This window comes from Manacus vitellinus, unplaced genomic scaffold (genome assembly GCF_001715985.3).
Source record: "Manacus vitellinus isolate BGI_N305 unplaced genomic scaffold, ASM171598v3 scaffold_4_pilon, whole genome shotgun sequence".
NCBI lineage: Eukaryota > Metazoa > Chordata > Aves > Passeriformes > Pipridae > Manacus > Manacus vitellinus.
Genome location: NW_021940604.1, coordinates 14482214 through 14509887, shown reverse-complemented (window position 1 = coordinate 14509887; position 27674 = coordinate 14482214). Strand labels below are relative to the sequence as shown.

Below are 27674 nucleotides of genomic sequence, written 5' to 3'. Positions count from 1 at the left end.
GTGACTACTAGCAACGCCCCTCTGTTAAAACTACAGAGGTTCTTAAGAACCTTTTTCCTCCTTGAGTGAATTGTCCCTTTTGCTTGAAATTAAATTAAAAGTTGCGAAAGCTTGGTGGAGGAGATATAAAAGCTAATAAAAAATAATATTTTTGTCTCGCTTCTAATTTTGGAGTCTGAACTACTCAAAATCACTTTGCCAATTTTTTACCAAAATAATTCTGAATAAAGCAATGTTATCAGATGACAAAAGGCAGCTGAAACCATGTACATTTTTTACAAAAGTCTGTCTGTGTGCAATTACAACAAACAATGCCACAGATAAAAATACAGAATATTTATTAATGCAAAATATGTTACGGTTCTCAAAAAAAAAAAAAAGGAGAGACATGAGCTGCAACTTTTTTTATAAATAATTGAATAACTGAGTTTCTGATGACAGCAGAATGATTACAATGAGATGCTTTGTCATAATAAAATCCAGTAGATTTTATTAATGAGTACTTTATTTTTGTTGCTAGTACAGAGCACTGCTATGAGCAATGCTCCTTAAAAAGAAGGAACGATTGTACTGTGATTATACGATAGCTGATGAATAGACATTTTCGTGTGTTTCAATTTCTAGACTATAAGCTATCAACCTTGCGTTTTAGAATAATGTTATTTACTCCTGTGATAAAAACTAGCACCCACTGCAGCAAAGGAGCCACAAAACATATCTCGTTCCAACACTGCTGGCAAGAACTCAGCTATGGGGACCAGAGCTGACCTGGGAGAGCCTTTGGCTGTGGAAACAACACCAAGCTCCTGCCGGCTCCAAATAGCACCCTAGACTTGCATTGATAGTTTGGCTTTACACAACAGAGTAATTAGGGGGAAGAACATAAAGGAATGATTATAGTAATACTTATAAATGAAAGTAAAACCCCTAACCACGGGTCTACACCAAGTTCTGGGAGTGCTGCTATAAACTTGATCATTTCAAGCTTCTTAATGTGTGTCAATTTTACATACTAACATGTTTCATGTTTAAAATTAAAAGGTCCTAGATGGGATTTCAGTTTGATATTTCCTGCAGGGTAAAGAAGATTTTGGGGCACTGTAAAATAACACAGGACTCACTGATGGATGTTGAAATAGTAACAATATGTGATTCCTGCAGCTTGGTGTAAAGTGCGAGGGCAAACACAGCAAGGCTCAGATCCAAGAACAGGATATAGGTGCCTAAGGTGTGTCTAGGACAGGATTTAAATATGAGTCCCTCACCTTCAAAGCCCTGCTTAATTGCCACCTCATCCTTGACACATGGACATTTCTCGGATGCTTTGTCGTTTCTAACATGAGGTTTCAGTTTAATGACATCGAGCGTCCACCTGGCATGGAAGGCTTCTGAGCTCACGTACCTTCATGCAGAGACTTTTAAATTTTCTCTTAAAGAAACCCTATGTATAAAAAAAAAGGCAATACATAAACTGACAAATAATAAAAATAACAATACAAACGTCCTCCATCAGGAGCACACGATATTGCCAATGATTGCTTACTGACATTGGAATACAGTCTTGTGCAGCTCTGCTCTCCTATCTGGCCCCCCAAGCCCTTGCCTTTTCTGTGCAAACTAAAATGGGTGGGAGCAAATGACCTGAGATTACATGCAAATCCAGGTGATAAAAATCAGTTTATTAGAGTAGATCATCACAGATAGGCTAGAGTCATGCTATAGAGAAGAATTCATCTAGCTTAGATTTTCAATTCCTGGCCAAATATTTTAGCTGCTAAGTTTTTGGATACATTAAGGGCAGCAAGGCTGCTGCTCCCTTCTTGGTGTGTTTCAAACGAAAAGAGTGAAATCTCCTTTCTTTTGTTAAAGAGCATACTGGTTTGCGAGGCTGGGCAGTAGTGCCAGGGCACCTGAACCCCCTGGACATCCAGGATTTGAAATAGTTTCTGAACTCAACATTTCATACTAAGCTGAGAATCCCTTGTTCAGTATGCTGGGTTTTGTCAATCTCTTTTGAAGGCACCCAATTCTTCCCACCTGCTGAAAGGCAATTGAAATGTCTTGCTCAGGGCTGCCATCTGTATTTTGATGGAGGCCTCAATGGAGTGCATCACGACATTCAGAGCAGCATAAATCCTTCACCAAGCACCAGCTCATCCATCCCACTTCTCTTCAAAAACTCAGTAGGTGCACAGCTTCACTGGTGATAGCATTCTAGTGGGAAGTTACAGCTTAGGTAGGGCTTGAGATCTTTTTTCCAGCTTCCCTACAGAATGAGGCTCTGCTTCGGGGGGAAGGAAGACAAGGTTCTTGTGTGAACCAGAAACGTAGGAGCAACCAGCTGGTGCAACAAGATTTCCATTGCATTTCCCGACTAACTTTTACGAACAGAGTTACTAAAACCTGACACTTTAATATGTTTACAAACTTTACGTATGTTATCAGCACATGCAATACTCCCAACAGGATTTATTACAGGTTTCTTTAGCAACAACATTTTTTATCATAACAGCTCAACTGGTCAGAGAGGGGAAAACAGCCAGTTTCTCCAGAGTGCACCTCCCACACACACTTGCCCAGCATTATTGCATTGCTTATTCATGAAGATTACAAACACCACTGTTGGCAAGTGTTTCATAACCCTGTTTCCTTTTCCTAGAATGTTCATAATTAATTTCACTTTTTTCTGTGCCACTGAATAATGAGTTGCTGGTGTTGTTTTACTTGCTGTAATGCTGACAAGTGAAGAACTAGCCCTCCAAAATAGAATCAAGTGTGAGCAAAGGCTATTTATTTAACATGGGAGTCAGAAGATGTTAAGTGCATGTATTTCGCAAACACACGGGGATGGATGAAGATTCCAGAAAGTTTTAGTATAACACAGAACTAAAAATAATGATCTAAGATGAGACCTTGTACACGGCATGATGGCTGCAGATGTCATAAAATCTAGTAGACAAGATCCTGAAGGCAGGGAAGGTAAATAAATGGCACAATTTCGTGTTTTGAAAAAAAAAAAACAAACACACAAAAAACCCAGAACGGTTTCTGTTTTGCAGTCCAAAGCAAAGTCACACATTTGTCTCTTCTGTTTGTTTTATGAACAGTTGGGCAATTAAAAGGTTTCAGAGTTGAGGGTGTATTAAAAGGGAAAGGAGAATTCTGTATGAGAGTGTTGAATTTATAACTTGTTCTATGTCCTAGACAAGTATTTTTAAGACTAAGGCCCTGACTTTAGGAATGAAACATTTAAATGTGCTATTTAAGCTACCCATTAAGGGGAAGTTCAGTGGTGTGAGAATTTGTCAGTAGGATTCAGTTTTAAGCAAATGTCACGAAGAGGACATCCATGGCTGCTTAGGTCATATATTATTTCTGAAGAAAAGACCTAAGTGATTTTGAGGAACAGGTAAACATAAAAAGAAGTTCCCCTGGACAGATTGTGGACAAAATTATTTTCTTTTTCTCTGTTGACATCATTTTTTTATGTTAACAACCTACAAAATCAATATGATTTGAAAATGCTGATTCTTTTCCATGACTGGGCACCACATTCTTTCATCTGAGTAACAAACTAAGATACTAATCCTGCTTTAAAGCCCCAGTTTCTTTCAAAAGTATGTCTTAGAACAAGCAAACTGTCACATTCCTGAGTTCAGTATATTTGAGGAAATAATCTAACAAATGGTGACATATGTTATGGTTGTGTGGTCTCTTAGAGAGAGACCAGTTCACTCCATGAATGTGAAAATTATGGAGGAGGTTTCAAATAGGCTTTCATTTATAAGTTATCTATTGTGCCTGGATACTCTGATGAACACAAGCCTTCTCAAGCTTTACAGAAATTAGAAGCACTGGCTGGGGAGTGACCAGAGTGGGAGGATCTTACTACTGTTTGCCAGGATCTGGCTCGATACAAAGGAAACTGTGAACTGTACCCTGATTGGGGGTGCTGATGAGGATGGGCTACTATTCACATCTTTTGGAAATCACATCATTTCCAGCTACCCAGTGAGCAGAGAAGTTAATTTCTCCCTCAGGATAAATCACACCTAACTCCAGATAAAATAGATTAATCAAAAGAGTAGTCTTCTCTTGTATTTCCATGCTTCCTTGATTTTGTAAGAGAGGAGGATTCTAACCATGACTACACTAAAAGACCAGCAAGAATTATGAAAGCCAATTCATAATACTTTCTGAAGACTTGCATAATTTCTTGAAAAATAAGTTATTCATGTATGGAACTTGCTGGTTCATCTTTCCAGCCTGGTTCCATGACTAACTGTGGTTACTGCTGGGAACACCAAAAAGAGACTGTTTTTCATCTGGAAGTATGCAGAGACCTTGGTCACATCTTGTTCAAGAGAGATCAGCCACAGAAATTGCAGTATTGCATATAAGAGAGCTTATTCAGAAGTAGCATCTTCCATTGCATACTCCTTGACTCCTATGTAAACCTTCAGCTTATGTAGTTCATTCCCTGCAACCTCTTAACTCTACAGCTGTAGTCCTAGAGTTGGAAGAACTCCTTTACACAGTCTATGCCCATGATCTGCTAAAAAGACCTTTTTGATCATCTGCATGTATAACAGTTGAAAAAGGTGTCAGAAAACCACAAACCCACAAAAAATGCAGGGTGGTATTAAAAACTTTCCACAATATATTGACAAAATTAATAATTTTGATGGAAAATATAATATTTTATAAAATATAAAAATTAGAAATAACAAAAATTAAAATTAAAAATAAAAATGCTCATACATTGTCATCTATCCCTTTCTCCCCTACACATTAATATCTATATCTGTATATACATATTCATATACATACACAAAAATTCACTTAGACACAGGTCAGTATTAAAGGTTTTGATGTGTTCTTAAAGTATTTTCATTTAAAATATAGGTTAAATGGATACTGATAACCTCAGATAGAAGTTTTGTTTGAAATCACACAAAGTCCTTTAGTTCACCTGGAAACTCCATCTCTTCGCCCACTGCCCTTATCGTCTGTTTGGAAAACAAAATAATTAGTTTTGTGTGGGTTAAACCAAATCCTAAATTAAACAACAACAAAAAAATTGCATGGGAAGCCTGGTAGGTGACTCTCTTCTCTTTCTGATGAGCCTGGCATATTTCAAACTATACCAGAAAGTTACATGGACCCTTCCCTTTTTGGTTATAAAACATTTCTGGCTTTTCATATGACCTGTATCACTAGGCTGGAAATTGTATTCAGCCACTGAGAAGGAAAGCAATATTCCATAGGCTGTGCTCTGGGCAGGGAAAATCAGTGGCAATAGTGAAAAAGAGTCTTTTCTTGCCCCTGTGACAATCCAGCAGCCCTGCTGCTGATGTTCCTGGGAGCTGACAATGCACATGGGTGCATTTCTGTACCTGCATCCTTGCATGTGCTGAGGGAACAGCAAAGAAAGACATAAGGCATATGCCATACCAACACAATGTTTCCCATTGTTTTTAATGGGAGATGTTTAGGCAGGATAAATATGTCATAAAGGTTAAGGGTCTGATTCTGTTTCTAGTTATGGCTTGTGTCAGGAAGCAAATAATTCACAGAGACCTGCCAGCAAAAAATTTGCATGTACTCAGAATCCAGTCTAAATGTTTATACTGTCTATTAAAAAAATATGATAGGTGGGGGATTTTTGTTCCCAATCACCAAGAAAAGGAGCAGAAATGCAATCTGCAATTCTCTTTGTGAGGTGCTGCTAAAGGGCATGAAGGCATTCCAGCATCTTTTGTCAGAGAACATCTACAATATGCCACCTAAAAGTATAGGAGGGATACTTTTACAGCTTTCCCCCATGCTATCTATACTTATTCACCCTGCCCCTCACTGTGTACTCATGAGCTTTTTCCTACTGTACCATCTGCTCAGTTGCAGATGTCAAGATTCTCCCTTGCCTCTACAGGTATTGAGCACAGGAATAGACCCAAAATGTTGCATTTTCTGAAGTGTCAAGTGGTAGAGGAAGTAAGAAGCCTAGACCAGCTCTATTAGCCTGCCTGATTTAATACAGTCATGTTCCATGTCCTCCTCATGATCCATACAATGCCTGAATCCTACCCAAGCCTACTGGAAATAAGAACTAGCAGACGAATGCATTGAACCAGAGGAATTCACATGTGATCATATGCCCAACACACAGGATATATGATAATGTGCCCTTTGTGAAATTTATTTTTTAATTTTTTTTCATAATCTTAACAATTCCTGTTCTTTCTTAGTGTCACCCCCAAAAACCACATCCTTAGTGTTTCCCGCCCTCACTCCCCCATTCGTACCTGCAAGTTTCTTCCTCGGCATACTTTTCCCTTTTGTTGCCAAGCCACAAGTTATCAACTTACAACGTTGAGCCCAGGGTTTTGAGGAGAAATGGTGGAAAGAGAAAGAACGCCCTTGAGTTGTGGTGTGATGACTTGATGATAGCAGTCAGTTTCTTGGTGAGAGAAAAGAAGCAGTGAACAGCTTATTTGATTTACAGAGACATATTATGAAAACAAGCTATGAATCTTTGCATATACAAAAATACGTGAATCCTTAGAGCCTATGTCAGACATAAGGAAGGATGGAAAGGTTTGCATAGTGTAATAGAGTATGTAGCCCTGAGGTCTATCAAATGCAAGAATATGAAGTGTGGAGTTTGTAAAAGTGTGAACTATTCTGAATGTGTCAGCTGACATCAAACATGGCTATGGCTGTTTGACCAAGCACAGACACCAAATTATTCACCCAGTTCGTCTACTGCTCTCCCCTTCAGGGACCAGCAGAAAGAGTGAACTGTTTGCAAAAATACCGAGGGGGGAGGAAAGCCCCCTCCATAATGTTATGCATTTCCCCACAACTTTATCAGGGAGTATCAAGACGGATGGATGGGCAACTGGCCTCAATTTAGTACAACTTACAAAATCCTTCTCAGCTGCAGAGCAGTGCATTGTTGCAGACAGGATGGGCAGCAGAATTCATCAGCTGAACTGCAATGTGCAGTTCTGCTCACTGCACCCTATAAGCAGTTTCCAGCTTTCGTAATGCCTCATGGTCCTAACTTTCCCCTTTCTCCAACACATTTAATTCCTTAAACCTCTGCACATCTCTATTCTCTCTTGTGACAACAGTTGAATAATGTCCACAAATGGAAATATCTACTCCTCCTCTTGGCTTGCTGTGGAGCCATAACTCCCCTCCCCCAGTATATTCAGTCTAAGTGGATTTACAGAGTTAGTCTGACAGTTTCTGAAATAGAAAACCTCTGGTTCACAGCAGAGTGCAAGCACTGCTGTCTCTATAGGCAGGCCAGTGCTTCTTGCTTCTCTTTAAGATGGATTCTCTCTGATGACATGGGGACAGAGGAGGTACCCCACCTGTCCAGTCGTTGGCCTCGTGTTGAGACAGCTGTCACAACTGCCAGTTCTTCTTGAAGGTTTTACAATGTGAAAGTTTCAAACATCAGATGAAAGCAATTTTGAGTCTAAACTAAGCATGGTCAGGTTTGCATTGATGATTTATTGGTGAAAGTCGTCAGCTTCTATAACCTGTTTCTTGAGCCATCCAGTTCTCTGGCTTCCAGCTATTTCTAGAGCCTGATTCTTTTCTTACTGAAGTTAATGGGAGGTTTTGTCACTGATTTCAATAGGAGGCCTCTACCTTTCCAACTTTCTGTCTATAAAGGCTTGAAGTGCTTCCAGGTTTCCATCATGCTCTGCGTTTCCCTCTTTAAGTCAATTGGACATTAACAGATTGCCTGGGTCCACACCTTTGGATAGAGAAAAGCTCTAGATCTGATTCAGCTCTCACTCACACAGCTTTATACCTCAGTGGAGTTTCTCCTGATTTATACTGGCAGGAGAACGAGGTCCAGTGTTACTCATGCCTGGGTCATTGCCAGTAGAACACGGAGAGAATTCAAGTCACTTGTTATCCCGTTCCCCACACCTCTCAATCACAGCATAAACATATGTACATATATGTGGATATATTAGAATCATCTGGACTCTTTTAAGTTATTTGCCATTGAAACTGACTTCAAATTCAAGTTTTAAAGTTGAAATAACAAAGAAGGAAAAAAGAGCCAGAAGGGAGCCAGCTGCAACGGTACTCACAATTTTCATCAGTCTACGGGACACTCCTAATAACATATTTTACTACTTTGTAGCGAACTTTCTTTGCTTCTGCCATAAATATATTCCCTATGCTGCAAATGAATAGCTTGCAAGCTCAGTAAAGTTAATATAGAAGAATAAATCTTAACTACCTAATGTCAGGTCGGAAGTATAAATCTTATCTAATATGCCAGGTCAGAAGGAAAGAATACTTTTCGCTGAAAATAGCAAATACTTTCCAGTGCAGAGTAGAAACTTGTTTTTCTCTTTAAAAAAACATGCTGCCCCTAATAAGATGAGTTGAACAGTCTCTTTTTAGAATCTCTAAAAGAAAAATAAACACATAAAGCAGAGTTAATATATAAAATGCTCCAAAGTTTATCTTGGCAGAACAGTTGTAGGCAGTGAGAGTTCTCTCCCTCTCACACATGCGTTCATACACATACACATTCACACACACACACACACACACACACACATCTTAAAATTAGGACAGGCCCTTACAATAGCAAATCCTACATATCTGGACAAATTCATAGAACCTTATTCAGGCAAGGTTCTCATTTTAAAGTCAATGGAAATTTTTCCAAAGAAAGACAACAATCCTTGAAGCCTTTTTGTGTAAGTACAGACATGCTGTGTCACAGTAGGGAATAGCAAGGAACACAAATGCCTGCTCTCTCAGGTCCCCCTCCCATGCACGAGCACTTCTGCCAGTTGTACAGCAGCCATGCAGCCACCATCCCCTCCTCCTGCCTGCCCAAGGCCCCACTTGTTGGACACAGATGGAGAGCCTGATGGGTGATCTGCCAGCCAGCTGCTGCTGGCACATGGGTCCCTCCCAGGAGCCACAGGCTCCTGCTGCTGCCCATCCACTTGTTCCTTCTCCACACCTCCTGCACACACACCTTTCTCATTAAAGCCAATGTAACTTCAGAGGCTGAGGAGATGAAGCCCACCAAAGGCTTTCTTTGAGACTCACAGGATTAGCTTCATTTGTTTAAAAGTTCATATCAGCCTGTGCTGGGGAGCCACCACAACAGGGGAATACTTCACACTCCAGATCTAACAGCCAAGAGGCTGCCCAAAAGCAGCGGCAGGTGCTATGCTGACACTCCCAAACAATTTGCAGCTCTCCCACCTCTTGCAGCAGCCACTGGCCTTTCATACAGTTTATTTACTTCAGGGTCTGTAAAGCAAACCGTCAAACAGTCATTTCCCTCAAGATAAACAAGAATGGAGGCAGTTTTACATGACTGAAGCACAACTTGATGCTGAGGCATGCCAGATTCTCTGGACCGTTCTTGTTCAGTGCCACCAAGTTACAGAATGCAGAACCTGACTTACTAAAACCCCACAGAAGAATGCAACAAGTAGGTCCTCTCCTCCCCTCTCCTTCCCTTCCCTCCCCTCCCCTCCCTTCCCATCCTTTCCCTCCCCTCCAGCTGCTGAGAAGTTGCCAGTAATGTCCAGCATTCAGTCTGACAACTGTTCTACTGTAAATATTTAGAAGAATCCATTTGAGATTAAACAAAGGGTACATAACTGCTCCTAAGTGATAGCTCTTATTAATGTTTGCAGCAATAGGCACTCTGCAAATGCATAGGAAAGTCCTACCCCTAGGTTGCTTGTAAGAAAGGGCAAGACAGAAGGCAGCAGCCAGAACACAGTGTAATTTGAGCAACAGTGTGTTATCATTATAAATATCAGCACAGAGACAGCATTCCGTAGTGTGTCTACCATGCTTGCATATCTTCCAGACAGCAATGGGTAGAGTGTGTTACCCTGACCAATGTATTTTAAATGATCCATATCAGGCTGCAGAAGTACTGACTCCCAGTTTGGACATCTTTGCCTTTCTCTGGTCTGCCCTAAAAATATAAAAAATCCCCCAAAAAATCCCAAACCACCAAATCCCCTCCCACCTCCAATATGTATCAAGAATCGCCATGTAGGGGAGGAGACAATCATTGCTCTGGTGGATTTTTTTAACTTTTATTGTATTCCAAAATTATCCTGTTTTTACAGTATCATAAATGTTTCCTGTGTAGTGTGATATTAGTAGCAGGGAAAGGACGGTCACTAACAATGTCCTGGGGATGATGATGAGATACTCAAGAAGTAATGCTGGTAGAAGTCACTTTCCAGTGGATATAATTTTGAGGATAAAAAATGCCACATTTACAACAAACTGAGATGAATGAAGACGTATAAATGCATCTACATGTTAGCCAACTTCTTTGCTTAAAAAATAAATGGTGTTCTAGGAACACAGTGAACAGTGGGTATATGCCAATGCATGTGCATACTATAGCAGAATTTTCTATCACAGAATTGCAGAATATTCTGAGTTGGAAGGGACCCACAAGGATCATCAAGGCCATCAAATGGCCCATGAGGGAATCAAACCCATGACCTTGATGTTATTAGCACTGTGCTCTAACCAATTGAGCTACTCTCAGGGTTATCAAAACAAAGGTTGGCGATACTGATTTTTTAAATTTTAATTACATTATTTGTCATCAGTTATCAGTGAGTAGAATGTGCTGGTTTGAATACAGAAGGGTTAAAAATTGGTTCTAGTGTCCACCTTGAAAAGGTGAAGTTCTGCAAGAAAAAGGCCTGGGGCTCATACAGGCCGCTTACGATGCTTTCCTAGGGCGGTAATGTCTGGTACTCACAAATAATGCATGTAGGGTAGACCTCTTAGCATCATATCTAATTTTTGAAGCTAGCAGTCTCTTTTCTTGTCCCCTTATCTTAAATAAAATGTCTGGATAGTCTCCAGGCTATCCTAGATATCAATCTATGTTCATCCTTTCATTTCAGTTTCACAGTTATATCTTACCTTTCAAAATTAGTCACCATTTTCTATACATGAGTTTAGATTTCTACTGAAGAAATAAATAAAACCAACCTGGACAACTGAGCAGGAATATACTAACTTGTTGGGTACTCGCATCTCTGATCATGGTGACTTATGGAGCTGTTGGCTCCCATGTCACAGCAAGGAAGAAGGTAGGATGTAAGGCACTTTATCTTCTTCTGTATCTCCATGTGTGCATATGTAGGAGCTTCAGAAATCCAGGCAGAAGAGTCACTCATGCTCTCAAAAAGCTGCAGAGGGACAGTCTAGATGGTCTCTTCAAGGAAGAAGAACATTAGTAAGGAGTGTTTCTAAGCTAGTGGGCTTGGACAGCTGAAAGCAACTGGAGTTTTTTGGCACAAAACTCCCCTAAGTGATTGTATTCACCTTAAAATAATAACAACAAGAAGCAGCAGCAACAATGCACCTTTCAAAATCTGTACAAATATCAGTTCATTTTTTATATTAATCCTCTTGACAGGTTTGCAAGAAGGCATTGTCATAATTTTTCAAAAATTGAAAATTAGTTCTCTTCTAAGACTAGCCAACAGCAGTGATCTCATTTTAAGACACACAGACCACTTACTTGAAAATCTTGCTAAAGTCCAGGTGGTCAGACCTCTTTATCTCCAGGAACACATTTTTCACTGGATAATTTGGCAGGGATCTGTTGATTTTTTACAGGACAGTGACATTTGGCTCAAATAAATAATTTGACCACATTCCTTGACTGAAAACATTGGAAGTATAAACAACAACAACTGAGCTAGTCATTGGACATAAAATGGCAACTCCTGGGCCACCTCATCCCAAGGCAGAGATTTAAAACAGTTCAAATGGACTGAGCCCTAGAAGTGTTTATTCATCTCCAACGACTACAAAGCCTGCTGTCTCCAAGCCCAGAGGATCTCCCCCTCTCCATCCATAGAAGAATTAAATCTGACTAGATCGATGTTGACTCTTGAGGAGCCTGGACAGCTGGCTCAATCGTAGGTGTCCAAATCTTCAGTACCTACAAGGGGAAACAAATCCCTGCACGGGTCCTTGAGTGCAGATACCTTAATTCATAAAACTGAATTAAAAAATTTCAGAAGTCCTAAACTGTCGTTTAAAGGCAACCGAACCTCCAGAGTTCTTAATTCCTACTCTGGAGCCATGCTTGAATGTTCAAGGGCAGCAGATATTTTAACTCTACATCAGTTTAGGGGAATTCCTGGGATATCATTTTACCTCAAGTTTGTGATGCTGTGGGTCATTTCCACCTATCTTACAACTTTATGACCACAATGAAAACAATTACTTCTCAAAATTTGCTGTTCCATGGCCATAAGGTCTGTTGCACTTAAACACATGGAATTTGAGTGTGAAACTGCTGGTGGAGAATAGAGGTACTTTACAGCCACTTAGCCCGAATGTGAATGCATACCCCGGGGACACTGGGAGGGGGGATCCCCTTCAGAGAGGAGGAGTTACACTTTCAGAGCAGGAATCACAGTGTAATGGGGATGAAAGAAAAGTATAAAAAGTGAGGTTATACTAATAAAGGTAATTTTTCTTCTTTTATTCATAGCCATACTGGCTAAGGGAATGTGCTCTTTAGGGTAATGGTGTCTCTAAGTTCTGTATAAGACAGCGTCATAAACACTCCTCCAAGATGCTAGTTTGAAGAAAGTGGAATATATGCCATAGTTCATAAAGACAGAAGCAGTGAACAACTTGGCTTGTTATTCTTTCAACTTTTTTAAAAAGGAGGAGTGTTGCATCATTTCATTACATTTTTTACACGAAACACAGTTCCATCTTTACATCATTTTTAAAATCATATCTTAATAGTGCTTTCTTAGTTTTCTCTGATATAAAGAATAAACAGAGGAAGAGATCACGCAGTTGAAGAATTTTAAATATATATATAGGCAGAAAAAATAATGAAAATGTACTGTTTATTTTCTTTTGTTTTGTCAGTAATTTCATATGAACATTAAACTGCATTAGACAAGTGGCTAAGACTCAACAAGAGGAAATTACATGAAATCAGAAGGATACTTTCTTGATATTCTCCCCTTCTCCATTTTGCAGAAATATATAATGGTAAAATCAGCAAGTCTCCTACCATCTGTTTGCTTACACTGATGCCTTATCCAGCAGATATGCTATATTGAAACCTTACTAGACATAAAAGTCTAATTTTCTTCACAAGGCAACAATGTGGAGTTTGTTTTAAGGAAACTGAAGTTTATTTTAGTTTGGAAAACTTCTGTGAAACAAGTAGTTCTCAAATCACAAAGAAAATATTGGATCGTCAACTTATATTAGAAATATGGCATTTTTATTTACTTTTATCCAGAATTATGTCATTTCTTCTTTATGTCATTAGAATCAGATTGATGAGCATAACACAATTCACTGTGAGTAAGAAAACAGTGATATTGCTGATGTTATCTTAAGGCAAAATGCTAATAAATGGCTGGCTTGCCAGCATGTGCAACCCCTAGCCAGGCGTACAGCAGCAAGGGGTGTCTGAAGGTGCCTAGCATAAACTGTTGGATCCACTCAATGGTTCCTTTCTCAGGCACAATAATTTATGGATAAACTACAGCACGCTTTTAGAAAGATGTCTGACCTCTTATTTGAAACATACGTGCGTCTGAGATTATACTGCCTCCCTGAGACTGCTGCAATGATTTGAACTACCAAGACTTACTGAATTTTGTCTTAACTAATGCAGTTGAATCTCACTGATACCTATTTCCAGCCATTGATCTCTTTACTTACTACACTGATATCTTTACTTATAGTAGCCGATAACTTTATAGCATAGATATTTTAGAGGCAATGCTTTATTACAGACTGCCTTTTTTTTTTTTTTTCCTAGAGAACGAGGTGCTGTTGTGGAGTGTGCCTCAGACAGGGAAGAAAACACTCCAGTAAGCTAGATGCAGATTTTACTAGGCTTTTTTTATCTCTAAGAGCAGGCATAACTAAGGCTTTAGCGTATCTGAGCTCATCCCTGTTTTATGCCAGCAGAAGACCTCTGGTGGTAAACTTTCATGTGCCTGTTCTTTGCTTACAAAGTCATAACAGGAGAATTGGGGCAGAGTCTAACACAGTGCTGTCCCTATGTTGTGACTGAGAAACTGTGTTCCTGATGAAAGTGAAGACCATGAAGACACCCCAGTGCCAGTTTCCTTCATTGCTGTGCCCTACCTGTCAGCAGCAGCTCTCAGGCATTATGAAGCAACAACTTTAAAACTTAGAGATCTTCAGAGGAAGAAAACAGGAGTGAGGTGATGCACTTCTTAATCCCTAGCATTGAACTATTGCTTCAGCATGGGCTTTGGGATGGCTATGTTTCCTCTTTGCAATGTAAAGCAGAATAAGGCTGATAGCAACCAAGCTGCATTTTTCTGGTTAGTCACATTTTCAATCCCGGGATCCTCCAAATGTCTTAGTTCAGACTGGTCATAGCAACCATCAAACAGGCAGCGCATTCCCATTCTCCTCCAAACGTGTTGTTAAAGAGCTGCTGCAGTCATCTAAGAGAAAGGTAACATGGTCCCTAGAACATTTGCTTAACATCATGGAGCTGCACCTTGGTTGATTGCTATAAAGTGCTTTTGAGGACCACAGGGTTAAAGGCCCTACAGAACTGCACATATATTTGGAGTCTTACTGTTACTACTGATGTTGCTATGTAATTATATAATTTTCTCAGGGTGTTTAAGGATGGTTGAAATCACAATAGTTTCCAATAATTATACTTTTTTTTCTTTTTGCCATGTACATGATAAACTTTGTAATCATTTTCCCTGATCATCTGGCCACCTTTTCACTTAGCTTTCCTTTGAACACCTCTTTCTAGTTTTCTGTGAGAACACCTTTGTGGTACTGGCTTTTTTCCATATGGAGTGTTACATATGATGTTGGTATGGAAAGTATTACACAGCAAACAGCAGATTTAAGCTGAAAAAGATATTTTAGAGATTAATGAACACACTTTGGGTCTCTCCTTTTATAGGATGCTGGTTCAATTCTTACTAAAATCAAAGCAATCTGTTTGCCTTCCTATGAGGATATAGTTTAGTAGCCCCTTATAAAACTACTTAATAATCTAAAAGTTGAACATCTATACATTCAAAAAGCAATTAAATTATCATCTTTGTTGGGTCTCACACTGAGACACAAAGAAACAGGGCTGCTGACTCCAAGCACTGTAGGAATCTTACTCCCAGACATAATAGCAGTCATTTAAAATGCAGGAACATTAATTTTAAAAAGTTAATGATGTAGTACTAGAAGCCTTTCATAAGTCTTTTGAATTTACATAGCTATGCTTTTCTCTGCAGTATTAGGGAATTTTTTTCCAATCTTCTAAAAGAAAGGAGAAAAGGAAAATGATTTTGCTCTCTGGAATACGATGAAAATATGGTCATTATGCTGAAAATATTTTGATTATTTTTCTCCCCTACAAAATTACCTAAAACTATTGAAAAGTTAAAAAATAAAAATATTTTAGACTTTGAATTAGTTATTACTGAGAAGTTCAAGGCATTATTTTCAAAGTTAGTATGTTAAGAGTTAGGCTTTTGCCTACTTCGGGAAGATATGTGTCTGCTCCAAACACAACAGCCTCTATTCAAGAATGCGTCCTTAATTTTGATCAGGTATTTAAGTCTAATTGAAGTCAAGGAGTCTGTAACACATGTGTGAAGGTAACCATAAGCTGATGTGCTTTCTCGAATGGGGAGGAATTTAAGCATGGGCTTACACGTTAATTGTTTGGTTTGGTTTTTTCCAATTGGGTCTGGGTAGGCAGAAAGTAGCATAAAAGGGATCAAGAAACATTAAAGCTTGTTAACTTACTGCTCAGTGTAGGGAGAAAAAGGCCCTTTTTTCCCCCTGAAATTTCTGACCTTTTTTGTTATTTTTCTTCTCCCTGTTACTCTTTGCTCACCAACCACAGCTCTCATCTGCTGTGAACAATTCCCAAGGGGAACATTCCTCACTGGAGTAACTTACCCAGCTCTTTTCCTTAATTTACAGCAAGTACAGCACCCCTCGCAGAATGCATAGCAGACCCTTTGGCTGCAAGCCAGTGCTAATAGCATGTTTTCCAATAATCTAATCTCTTCAGTCACAGAGTAGAAATCAGAAAGTTAAAAGAACTGGCTTCTCAACTTGTCTCAGTCTGCCTTTGAAATCTGTGCATGGAAATGTTGTGCGAATGACTACAATAAATTGTTACCACACTTGCACCCATGACTCAGTAGTCGTGCCCATAACAATCTGATGTATGTGAAAGAACCCCGTATAAAACAAGGTTTAATGTGGTGCCAGGAACAGACTCACTCATGAAGGCTTGCATGTGCAAAGAAGCCAGGAATTTCAGCCAAAGCTGAGGACATATTGTAAACATCCATGAATTAAACACCTCAACAATCCTAAGAGATAGGTATCATTTGTCCTTTGCAGACAAAAAAATTGGAGCCCAAAGATGACAAAACTAAAACTTCTAAGTTTGGCTCTAGAAGGGAAGCAACAATCCTTTGATTGGACTCCTGAATAAATAGCTGCGTTGTCAGACCTCTGACCACCTACATCTTCCACAGGCCTTCTGAAAAACAGGGTATTGACATAGGAATGAAGCAGGAGATCAGTTGTCTTACTGGAGGCCCTGGGTTTGAAAATGTGGATGCTAATACTTTAAACTTTCCAATGCTGGAAAGGTACCATAACGAGGCAACTTTACAAACTTTCAGATCCAAGAACCCCTAATTTTCTCCAAAAGCACATAACTCAGTGGTGCTGTTAGAGAAAGACAAAGTAACTAGATGTTGAAAGTTCACCTATGGCTTTTATTGTCTTCCATACTGTGTACTGAACTATGTATTTTTTTGCTTTGGGGGTGGGGAACTGGAACCATTGCAATAATTTTTCCTCATTTCTAACATTACACAGGGCTCTGGTAGTCTACAAATTACAGGTTGATAACTGGGTCCAACATTCTACCCCAGGACTGGATCCCTTCATGTATAATTTTGATTGCTGTCACTAGGGACATGTACTTGTGGGGTACTTGGGGTGACGGTCTGATACCTCTGTGAAAGCAAATGACTTGACTTCAGGCAGCTCCAGGAAGTCAAGGAGCCAGTTAAGAAGGATGTTTTCATACTAAGGCACAGTTCAGACTTTCCTTTCACTTATTCCATTTTGGCATCTGCTTGTGACATTTTTTAGCACAATTTTTCTGCAGCAGCCTGGCATTTTGAGTGGTGTTGTTGCGGTCATCTCATATCCGAGCCCTGTCTCATGGCAGCCCAACGTGGTGCCGCAAGCCACTAGCCACCAGTCAAGATGCCAAATATTCATCATATCGGATGCTTTAAAAATAACTGCTGTGATTTCATGTTTTTCTAATATCTAAGGGATGTTTGGTTTTCACTGAAGCCTAACTAATTGTTGGTATAACTTATATTAGGCAGTTCTATTTGAAGTGATGGGTTCTATTTCTATCATTTATTCTGCATCAGCTTAACTTGATTATATTACAGTGTGACAAAACAGAACTGAACAGTCCTCTCTTCCTCATTACTGCAGTTATTAGAAAAATGTTCTTCAACAGAGCACATTGCAAAGTGCCAAGGAAATTTTGCAAGCTGGCTAAGGCATCTGAGACCCGAAAAAGCATCTCTCTTGGGACACAAAACAGCAAATGGATCATTTGCCTGTGCAGCACCTTGGGTAGGAAGACATGTCTCACAAATTTGTACTTGCATGTGCAGAGTAAGGTTAAACATGTGCCCTCAGGATGCTGCTGTGATCCAGCCTAAATTGTATGACTTTCTACTATTGTTACCAGTGAAATACCTTAGCAAAAGGTATTTCACTGCTTCTTTAGTTATGCATGAAAAGTGTCAGATGTCCCTTTGGATGTGCATCAGCAATGTTAAATAATATATCAGACAAATAAAAAAGTCCCCCTTTTTTTTGCTGTTGTAGAGAAACATTAAGGTGGCTTCAAAACCTTTGACTTTACAGTTCTTACTGTAAAATGTTTAATAAGACTCATAATGCTAACCCTATATTTCCTAGATACTTAATTCTTGATATTATACATAATTATTTAAATTTGGGGGGTTGTTTTTCTTTACCTAATATTGTCAATAGGTGGCCTCAGTTTATTTTTTTCCCACTTTTTCTTTAAAATTGAAATTTTGTATCTTATACTTCCTTATCACCTTTACAATATTACTATCACTGTTTCAAATTAAAGCCACTTGGACAATCATTGATGCAATAAAATTCCATTAGAACAAGTCACTCTCTAAAAATAAAAATATTTTGCTAAAAAGCTTTGACAAAATTTTGTCAACATTTTTTTCAAAAAGCTGAAACCAAGTATTCCAAACTAAGTGAATGAGATTATCTTTTAATTTTTGTGGAATATTTAATTTTTTGCATTGTATGGCAATTTTGCATGAATCCCATGGTCAAAAGTCCTTGTGAAATAGCATTCCTGTCATCCCCTAGGAGTGATCCTTACGTGCAGACATTGGAGTAAAGTAAAACATTTGTAAAGACCTTTAATCAATTAAACTGATTTCCCGGTTGCCGCACATCCTCTCCACGGCATTCTCAAGAGGTTGGAGCAGCCTGGCAGCTTTCAGCCTTAGGTTGCAAGGGAGGTGATAGCCATGGGGCTCCTTTTAACAGGAAGAATGAGTGTGAAGGTGTGTATGAGGGACCTGTCTTCATTCTGCATTGACCCAATAACTGCAGGGGGTGATTTGTACTCTGGAGGTGGCAGCAAAGGGACAACAGGGCATTTGGTCTGTGCAGCCACTAGCTACAGCAGTTTCCTACAGCCACGTGCAGTCTGCACCTTCTCTTTTCAAATACAGCCTGTGCATAAGCTTTCAATTAATTTAACTATCTGGAAAGTTTGATGTGTTAGCATTAAACTGTTAATTGTATTTGGGATAACAAACATACTATTACAGATGATATATTAACTAAAATCAAACAAAAAAAATAAGCAGTTGTAATTCATTTTAATTAATTTTCTCTTGCAATCAACTGAGCTGATTGGCATGCAAATCCCCAGGGAAGTGGTGGTATACCACCACATAAAAAATTAACCTGCTTAAGCACAAAATGGATGATAGTCTTGATTTCATCATCAGCACCCCAATAATTCAGCTCAAATACTTTGTAGCACAGCTGTAGCCTGATGGTAAACTGCCTGTTGTGTATCATTGCAGTGATGTCAGATGTATCACAGTTTTGGGGAAGTGAATGATGCTCGGTGTGAGCACTAAATTTCTTTCATGTGGGTCAGTGTGTGCTGCAGTGAAGCCGGTTGAGAGGGAAAGGCTCAGACTTCAAAGAGAGGGCAGCGCAGAAGGGGTGATGAAACAAGCCCTAACTACGTGCCATTCATAGCTACTTCACGAGAAGAGCCAGGCACACGGAGCTGTTAAACTGACTCAGGCTCTCAAGAATCAGATGTCTACTTAAATCTCGCCCATTGTATTATTTAATCCCAATCTAAACAGGCCATCCAATCACACTGCCCTCTAAAAATCAGACAGCTACTCAGAACCATGGACTACCCTAACATCAATTAAGAAATAAGTGAAATCCTCACCTCTGTCTCTTCGTAGGAGCTTTGCCATTAACTTTAATGGATCAGGACTTTTGTCAGTGAGTCCAAGATGGGAGGTGATGATGTCTCTTGTCTGTTTTCCACTAGAGTTGCATTCTGTTTCATATCATACTGTTCATGTTTTGGTCTCAAAAACCTTTACTTCTTTTTCTTTTAGACTAGCATGAGTCCCAGTGACATGAAGGAAAGGTAAAAGCAGTTGGATCATCATTTACTGAGTGTTGGTAGCATATACATCACTACTGTGGCACAGAAGCAGTCACTAGAGCTAGTACTTTAATTATTAATTTCAACTTATGTCACTGATGGATGGATGGTCCAGTCAGCCTAGAGAAGTTAGCCTTTTCCTTAACAAAAATCTGAGATCAGAGTTTCTCTTTGTAGAACACAATTTTTAGAGATCTTGTGGCACTGTGGTACTCCTTAGTGTCTGTACTCTGCATTAAAATCTTGATGTGAGTCTTGAACTTAAAGAGATAAGTTCCATTTAAATGTTTGCAGGCATCAGTCCAGAACAGTTCCATTGCAAACAATATACTTCGGGCCTTCAGTTAGCTTCAGTATGGTATGAATTTAATCATTACACAGAAAAAATTATTTCATTCAGTACACACTTTTGATCAGTTCCACTTAAAAAATACACCAAATTGAGAGGATATTAAGTAATTGACCAAAGGCACATCTGAGCACTGCCAAGGCAGTGGGCTGGCTTGCTGTCTGGCTTATTAATTTTTTAACACTATAAACATGGTAGTAGAAAATCATAGTTTCAACATGGGATTACAGGCTTTTACTGTTTAAACCCTTCTCCCTGGTCCCCAGCATGGAAAGTAAAATCTGTTACATCCTGCTGTTCTTTCTGTGGTTACTGAAACAAAACTTTGAGAGAAAAACTCTGGTCTCAAAAGACCCTGTGGGAAATGAGAAACTTGCAAATGCTACTGTAGTTGTGTAATGTTGACAGTATGAGCTGAGTGATCCTTATACAGCTTGGAAATGCACAAGCATCTGTGTAATACACAACAATAAAAGTCTCCAGTGTATTAAGAGAACAAAACAGGGGAAGCAAATGGGGTGTGCGGGAGACAGGCTGTGCTGCCACCAGAACAACCTGAGCATTAATGAGCTTTGCTAGAAACATAAATGGTAGATTGGGCACTACCATGAAGCAGCAAACAGAAAGACTGCATATTCTGAAAAATGAGCGTGTATATTTTTGTTTTTTCACTTGGTAGAAGCATGCATTTCTTGTAGAGAAGAGATTGGGGAGTCAAGGGAGTCACAGTGATGTTGACAACCTTGTTTAAAAACAGTTCTGTGTGCGTACGAACAGTGTAAAATCAGCTGTGGATCTTCATGACAGCATCTTGCAGGATTACAGTACTAAAGTTCTGTCTAAATATATGTGCATCAAATATAATCCCTTTCCAAAACTCACGCCTCCTTTTTATCTGAGCACAGATGCTTTCTTTGCAAGTAGCTGAGTCTCACAACTGTCATGGCATGTTGGTTAATGCAACTATCAGGTTATTATTCTTCATAGTAGCATACTTGTCCTTCTATAACAGCTCTTTTTATCTAGACAATAAGGAGATAATGTAACCGAGATCTGCATTTTTAGAAAAAAATCATAATGTATAGTTTTGAAGGCTGAGTATTGGAAACAACTACAGCTGACTCTAAAATCAAGATCTGTAGTTGCTTATAGGAGTTAGAACTTGAGGTGAGAAGGTATTGCATGACCTGGTCCTACCTTTACCATCATTACCAGGGTGCTTAAAGCAGCTTGTCTCAGGGATCCTTACTGGTTCCTATTCTGGTTAAACTTCCTGCATCCCTGAATTTTGGTGGTGCTCTGTAGTATGTGGGAAAAAAGAAGTCAATTTCCCTTCTCTCTCCATGAAAAGAATTTTTCAGTTTATTTACAAAACTCTCTGGAATGACAAGGAGCCATTTGTGGTTGCTGTGGCTGATTTCTGTTGTGCTGAAGATGCTAGGAGACTGCACAAAACTCTTCACCCCTGGTGAGATTTTTCAGCCTGTTGATGCTCTTTCTAACCGAATTCAGGGGAAATGTGTTCTGGTTGCCAGTATACTTAATTTTCAGGATCACTCTGCCAGACATGTGTTTAATAATGATGAGGCAATCGCCAGTGAGATCTTGGCCATTTGGGCTGAGGGCCTCCTTGCTCGTAGGCACCACTACAAAACAGTTATAGATACTCCTTGAGACTGTGGGACAGTCCCATACTCATGTTTCTGTTGCTTTTTTTAGAACTGTTGACACTTGGTGAACAAAATAGGTTGGTTTCTTTTCCCTCAGATGTGAAGTGCCTCTTGAGGAGGAAAACATTCTGTCACACCAGGCAGATGTTTGGGTAATTCTTTTGCAGTCCTCATGGGATCTTTTTCCCTCAAAACACAGGAGGACATTTGAGGATCCTCTTTGCGACGTATTTTGTACCATAGAAAGCAGTAATGCTCTGAAGTAAAATTCAAGTCAGGCAAATCTCTGGAGGAGTTACCACCCTCCTAGAAAGAAATCTTAAAGTATTTGGGGAGTACAAATCACAAAAAGAAACAGATGACATTAAGGCATTAGCAATTGACTTTTAGACTGATTTTCCTCTTTCCCTCTTTTGCGGTTGGCTCAGACTCCTGTAGATCTTGAGGAGGCTGGACAGAGAGTCCACATTCCTCAGCTATCACCACTGGTTCAGTTGCATTCCAGAAAACTTATGGTCAATCCAATGTGGTAATTGTCATGTATGGGTCTTTCTTCCCCACAGAGCCCAGGTGCTGTACCATCACAACACACCAAGTCCGTGCAGGTGATTTAAGGCCAAGTGATCGAGGAGAGCTTAGCCTGCAAGACTGGGCTCAGGTTTCACCTTGGCCCAAGCTGGGAATCTATTTAGCAATGATAATACAATTTTATCAAACCCATGCATACTGGCTGTCCTGGTGCTGTCCTACCCCTCCTGGGCTTTGTCTTTGCTCCATAACTGTCTGTTGACGACACGTTGGTTCAGCGTTTTTGCCGCACCATTGTCCGTCCCACCTCTGATGCATTTCTACACAAAGAAATGCTGTCCAAGAAAGAGTCTGAGGAAATACGCTGTGGTTTGCAAACTGAATTCCTTAATGACTTTCTCATTAGAAGAGCTGACTGCCAAATGCTGTTTACATTTGCCTAAAGGACAGTCCACATGATTAAGAGTAGCTCTGCTTTACATAAAGTATTGTTTTCAGACCACCACCACAGGCAGCTGCTTCCCACTAGGCAAGAGGAAAAGAAAGGAATGCTAGTGAGCACACAGAGCAATCGAGCAACAGGAGAACCCAGGGGATATCCCATCCCAAATCGCCACCACCAAAAGGGCTAGTGTCTGCGTGGGTGCTGTGTGGTGGGTAAAGCTGAGGTGGGGTTTGGTCTTGTGGCAAGGGGCAGCCCAGCTGGGAAGGCTGAATTCCAGAGCAGCTATGCTGTGAAAATATTTCCTGTGAGAATGCACACGCCTGAGAAACCAGCAGTAGCAGCAGCTCTCTAGCAGGGATGGATTTCATTTGCCTAGCACATCCATTTCAAGAGCGAACTTCTAAATGGACATCTTGTCTTTGGAGAGCAGTGATGAGTCAGTGCACCTCAGCTGCAGCAAATGGGCAAAGAATATTCTTCTACCCTGAGTTTTTCCTCTGGCTGTCAGAACATGTGCCCAGCTGGATTCCTCCTCCATTTTGTTTTCTGTTGTTTTCTTTTTTTTTATCCCATAAATTTTAATCTAAAAATAAAGTAAAACTGATTGAAAAATGTCATTGCAAAGGTTTAGAATTTATTTGCTGCATATGGTCAAAGTCTAGCACCTCATCATTGGAAATTCAGATTCAAATGCAGCTCCTTATCCTTAACTTTCTATTTTTAATAGACACCACAACTCATTGTTTCCAGAGTAGAGCTTTGGAAAATATTCTGAGATTTCATTTGCTAATGAGACTTAAAAGTAGTATCTGGACAAATGCCTTGCGCAAAAAGAGGCCTCTGACAGAAAAAAAGGGTTTAAAGGCAGACAGGACAAGAAAATATTTCAATATTAATTTAGGGTCTTCCCTAATCTCCAGTATTTAAGTTTTATAAAAAGAAAAAAAGGAAGAACAGATTTATTGGCTACAGACTTATAGCCAGTCACAAGTCTGCATATACATACTTTGTACTACTCCTGGCTGATGACATGAGAAGGAAAAAAGGTGCAGCCTTTCCCCATTGACACTGATCTCCCTTCAGGATGATGTTAGCAGCTACCACACATAAATACTGCAGACTAATAATGCAGGTGGGAAAAAAAAAAAAGAAAGCCATGGACAGACTTCTGTTTGTATGCACTGCTAACCACAAATAACCGGGGTACAAGGCTGCTGGCACCTACAATTTGATGGCACTGAGCAGTCCCTGAGCACTAATCTCATCTGCATTAAGCTGCATGGGAACTCATGCTTGTGATTACTTCCAGCAGAGTAATGCAGGTAGGGATGCAGAGACAGTGACTAGGTGAGCCTTTGCCACCACCATCAGCTGAATCCCAAACACTGATTCTTTCCCTAGATAAATATACTACCTGTTGGCTTTTTGTTTTTTCTTTAAATGAAATGCATCCCAGTGTAAGGGTAACTTTGCACTTACATTAGTTGTCTACCTTTGATGATCTGCTGCAGCTTCTCTGTGGGTCTCTGGGCTCCCACCACTCGCTTTGCCCATTGCTGCGCTGCATTTTTCATCCCTGAGAGTCTATTATTTCACTGTGCTCAGAGCGTTTGAATACTAGAGGGAAGAAGTGCTGGATGGCTGGTAGGGTCATCTCTACAGCCCAGGCATAGAATACTTCATCCTCACTGAAGTCAGTTCTGAAAGTTGTGGAGAAATTTTTGGGTTTTCTTTTATATGTCTTTATAATGGAGCAGGTTGCACCAAAGACAAAGTGGTTCAAGCAAGAGTATTTAGCCAGAGCATTTCTTGGACCTATTTGCAATGCCTCCTGGTTCTGCAGCCAGTGTCTAACCCATGAGACCACAGTGTCTGACTTTCTGCCAAGACACTGGACCTCTCTTTGTCCCTCTTACCACATCTAAAACTTGTGGCTAACAGAAGTGGTCTGTGCTCTTCTAATGCTTTTTCACCTGCAGACTTCAAAGCATTTCTTAAAGTGGATATATGTTACTTACCCACTTCTACTGCTGACCTAAGCACAGAAATTTGAAGAAATGCTTACACCCTGTGTACCATGACTGGATTTCAGGAGATAGGGTTTATGTTCCCAGCACGTCACTTAAACTCTGGGCTCACACTTTCTGATATGGGGGAAGAAGGGATAAAACTTCTGGTTGCTTCCTCGGGGTTATGATGTGCAGTTTCTGAAGTACTTGAGATCTGCAGGCACTAACACTTTGCTGCATTGAGAGACGAATAGCAAGGGACAGTTCTGTAACAGCAGTGATAAGTTCCCTCCCTGTGTCAGAAATATGTTTTAGAGCCTGAGTTTGCTCTGTTTCCTTCTGGAACCCCTTCAATCCCCCTCAGCCTTTGCAGGAGGGGAGGGCCCTATGTTGCAGAGATCAGGCAAGCATCTGGATCTGAACTAGACAGGGAGGAGGCTGAGAGTTAACAAGAATGAGATCTTCAGCTGCAGCTTGGAGATGCCTAATTTCAAACATGCTCCACCATTTGTTTTTTCCCAGGTTCAATGACAAAGCCCAGTGCTGTGCTTTAAACAGTGTCAATTTCTGGAGCGCTTGGCTGTCCCTGCTTTGATTGTTGCCTGAGCCAGAATAAGGGTCTACCTAGCATTCAAAGAAAGTGCAATGAGAGACTGTTTTATTACAGATGCAGTACAGATACAGGTCTCAAAGAAATGCCAGGCACAGTTGGAGACAGTCCAAAAAAGCATCCTTTTAATAGCTTTTAAGAGAAAAAACGCTTACTTAACTTAAAATGTTAATTCTGACTTTTCAACGAGACTTTTACTCTAAGAATTTCCAAGAACAGGAGCTTATTTGGCTTCATGCATTTAGTTATAATATGACATGAAATCAACCTTTAAATGGAGCTTGACTTGCGTAGTTTATCTTATGCCTTGTTTCATAACACTAGCAATAAAATTCTCCATTTGGAACTACAGGCTTTTTCTTTTTATTCTGTGTTATTTGTATAAGAAGTATCTGGAATGCATAAAAAGAGGCAGGAATTGTGGAAATGGCTAGGAGTATATATTTAATACTTGTGCAGTTAAAGGGGAGATGGAAATTGTAATGGATCTTAGCTATAGAGAATTATCATTTTGATAATAAAGTATTGCCTGTCTCGTCTCTCGCACACAGCTTGACCTCAGAGCTGTTGCACATAATGCTTTCTCTGTCAAGAGAATCTATTCATAATGACATGTCACAGGTGCTCACACATAATATGTTTCCCATCAAAAGTGATCATCCATATTTTATATAGCAGCTTTGATGACAAATATTTTGTACTTCAGCTTCTTTTTCATCTGTCAGACTTAATGAAGGAAAGTCACAGATAGTTTTTAAATAATATCAGCTCCTTAGATCACATTACTGTGTCTTCCTTTGAAAGTAGTTTCCTACAAGATCCACAAGACAGAGGAGAGAGAGGCAAGGAGGTTTTCCTTAACTTTGAAAAGAAAAACTATTTTCCAATTTCTTAATTTCAAAATTAATAAGCTCTGTACCTTTGGAATATTTTCAGAAAGAAATATGTTATATTTATTGAGTACTCAGTATTTTGAGAGTCTAGTGAAAGCAAGTCTGATAACTGAATTTATATTGCAACTTCTCACCATGCAACTTCTCACCAGAATGCCGTTTATTCTCATAGTAAGTAGTGCTGTGTCCTCATGGTAAAAACACTTTCCTCTAGGTTGTGCTGCAAAATAGGTACTTTGAGGCACACAGAGAACTGGGTTCTTATATTCTCACTGGAATTGTTATGTACATCAGGGTCAAAGTTTGCACTTTTCCTCCATGTTCAGCCCTACTGAGAGAAATAACCCCCATTCCTCATTTTATTAATGAAAGAGAAAAAGTGAACTTGAATTCCCTTTGTGATTCTTCAGATTGCAGGACTTGTCATCAAAACCTCAGAGCACAGAGGAATGCTTTTCCCATTCATAGGACATGTCTTTTCTACCAAGAGTGAAAGTGAACAAAGTACAGAGGTGTTCCTGAACTTCCTTGCTAGGCAAACCCACCTGAGCAGCAGGCAGTAGTGCCTCTCAACACATAAGCCATGGATTCATATGGACTTCTGGTCTACTCCAAGGGATCCACAGAAGGGAGTTGACAAAAGCAAGTTCATTGTGTATGCAAGATATTTAGCAGTGTCTGAAGACGAATATTAAATCAAAGCACTAAAATAGACAATCAAAGCATGGCATGTGCATATTTATAAAATTACCACTGGCCTGAGGAGAAGGCAGAACAGGAAGCTGCTGATATTTACAAATACAAGTTACAAATCCAAATGAGGACTGTATTTCTCCTACATATGAAATATAACCAGATGTCTCAGGCTGAGAGATGAAAGCTTACACTTAGAAAAATGCCTGGGTTTTTTTGTACAAGACAAGACCAAAAAAGAGGGGACACAGGGTCTGCAGCTACTTGATGCTTAATTATTTTTTACTTCTAATTTATTTAAGAAAGCAAGCAGGGAGAAATTAAAAGTAGCTAACAACTTCTAAAGTACAGGAAGGTGCAAAACTTTATTTTCTGCCACTGAGAAGTAATACACTGATTAATGTCTGCTACTGAAAAGATAGTCTGCAATAGCATCCTCTTTTCTGCTATCCCCAGGCCCCTGAAGAATTTAAGCAGTGAGTGTAATAAGTTTCCCTTTCCTTGTCTGAAGAATTAGAACAATTCAATTGAAAGACAAATATAATCCTACCTATGCTCCGTGCTGGGACTGGAGCAGGGTAAATGCCACAGTTAAGTCTAAACATCAGGTTGTAATTGTTAG

At 39.7% G+C, this 27674-nt stretch overlaps 1 protein-coding gene across 3 annotated transcripts in view; it reads left to right on the top strand.

Moving 5' to 3' along the window:
• RSPO3 (R-spondin 3) overlaps nucleotides 1–27674 on the top strand; it is a 63549-nt gene that overhangs the window by 6792 nt on the left and 29083 nt on the right. The gene's annotated exons all lie outside the window — the stretch shown is intronic.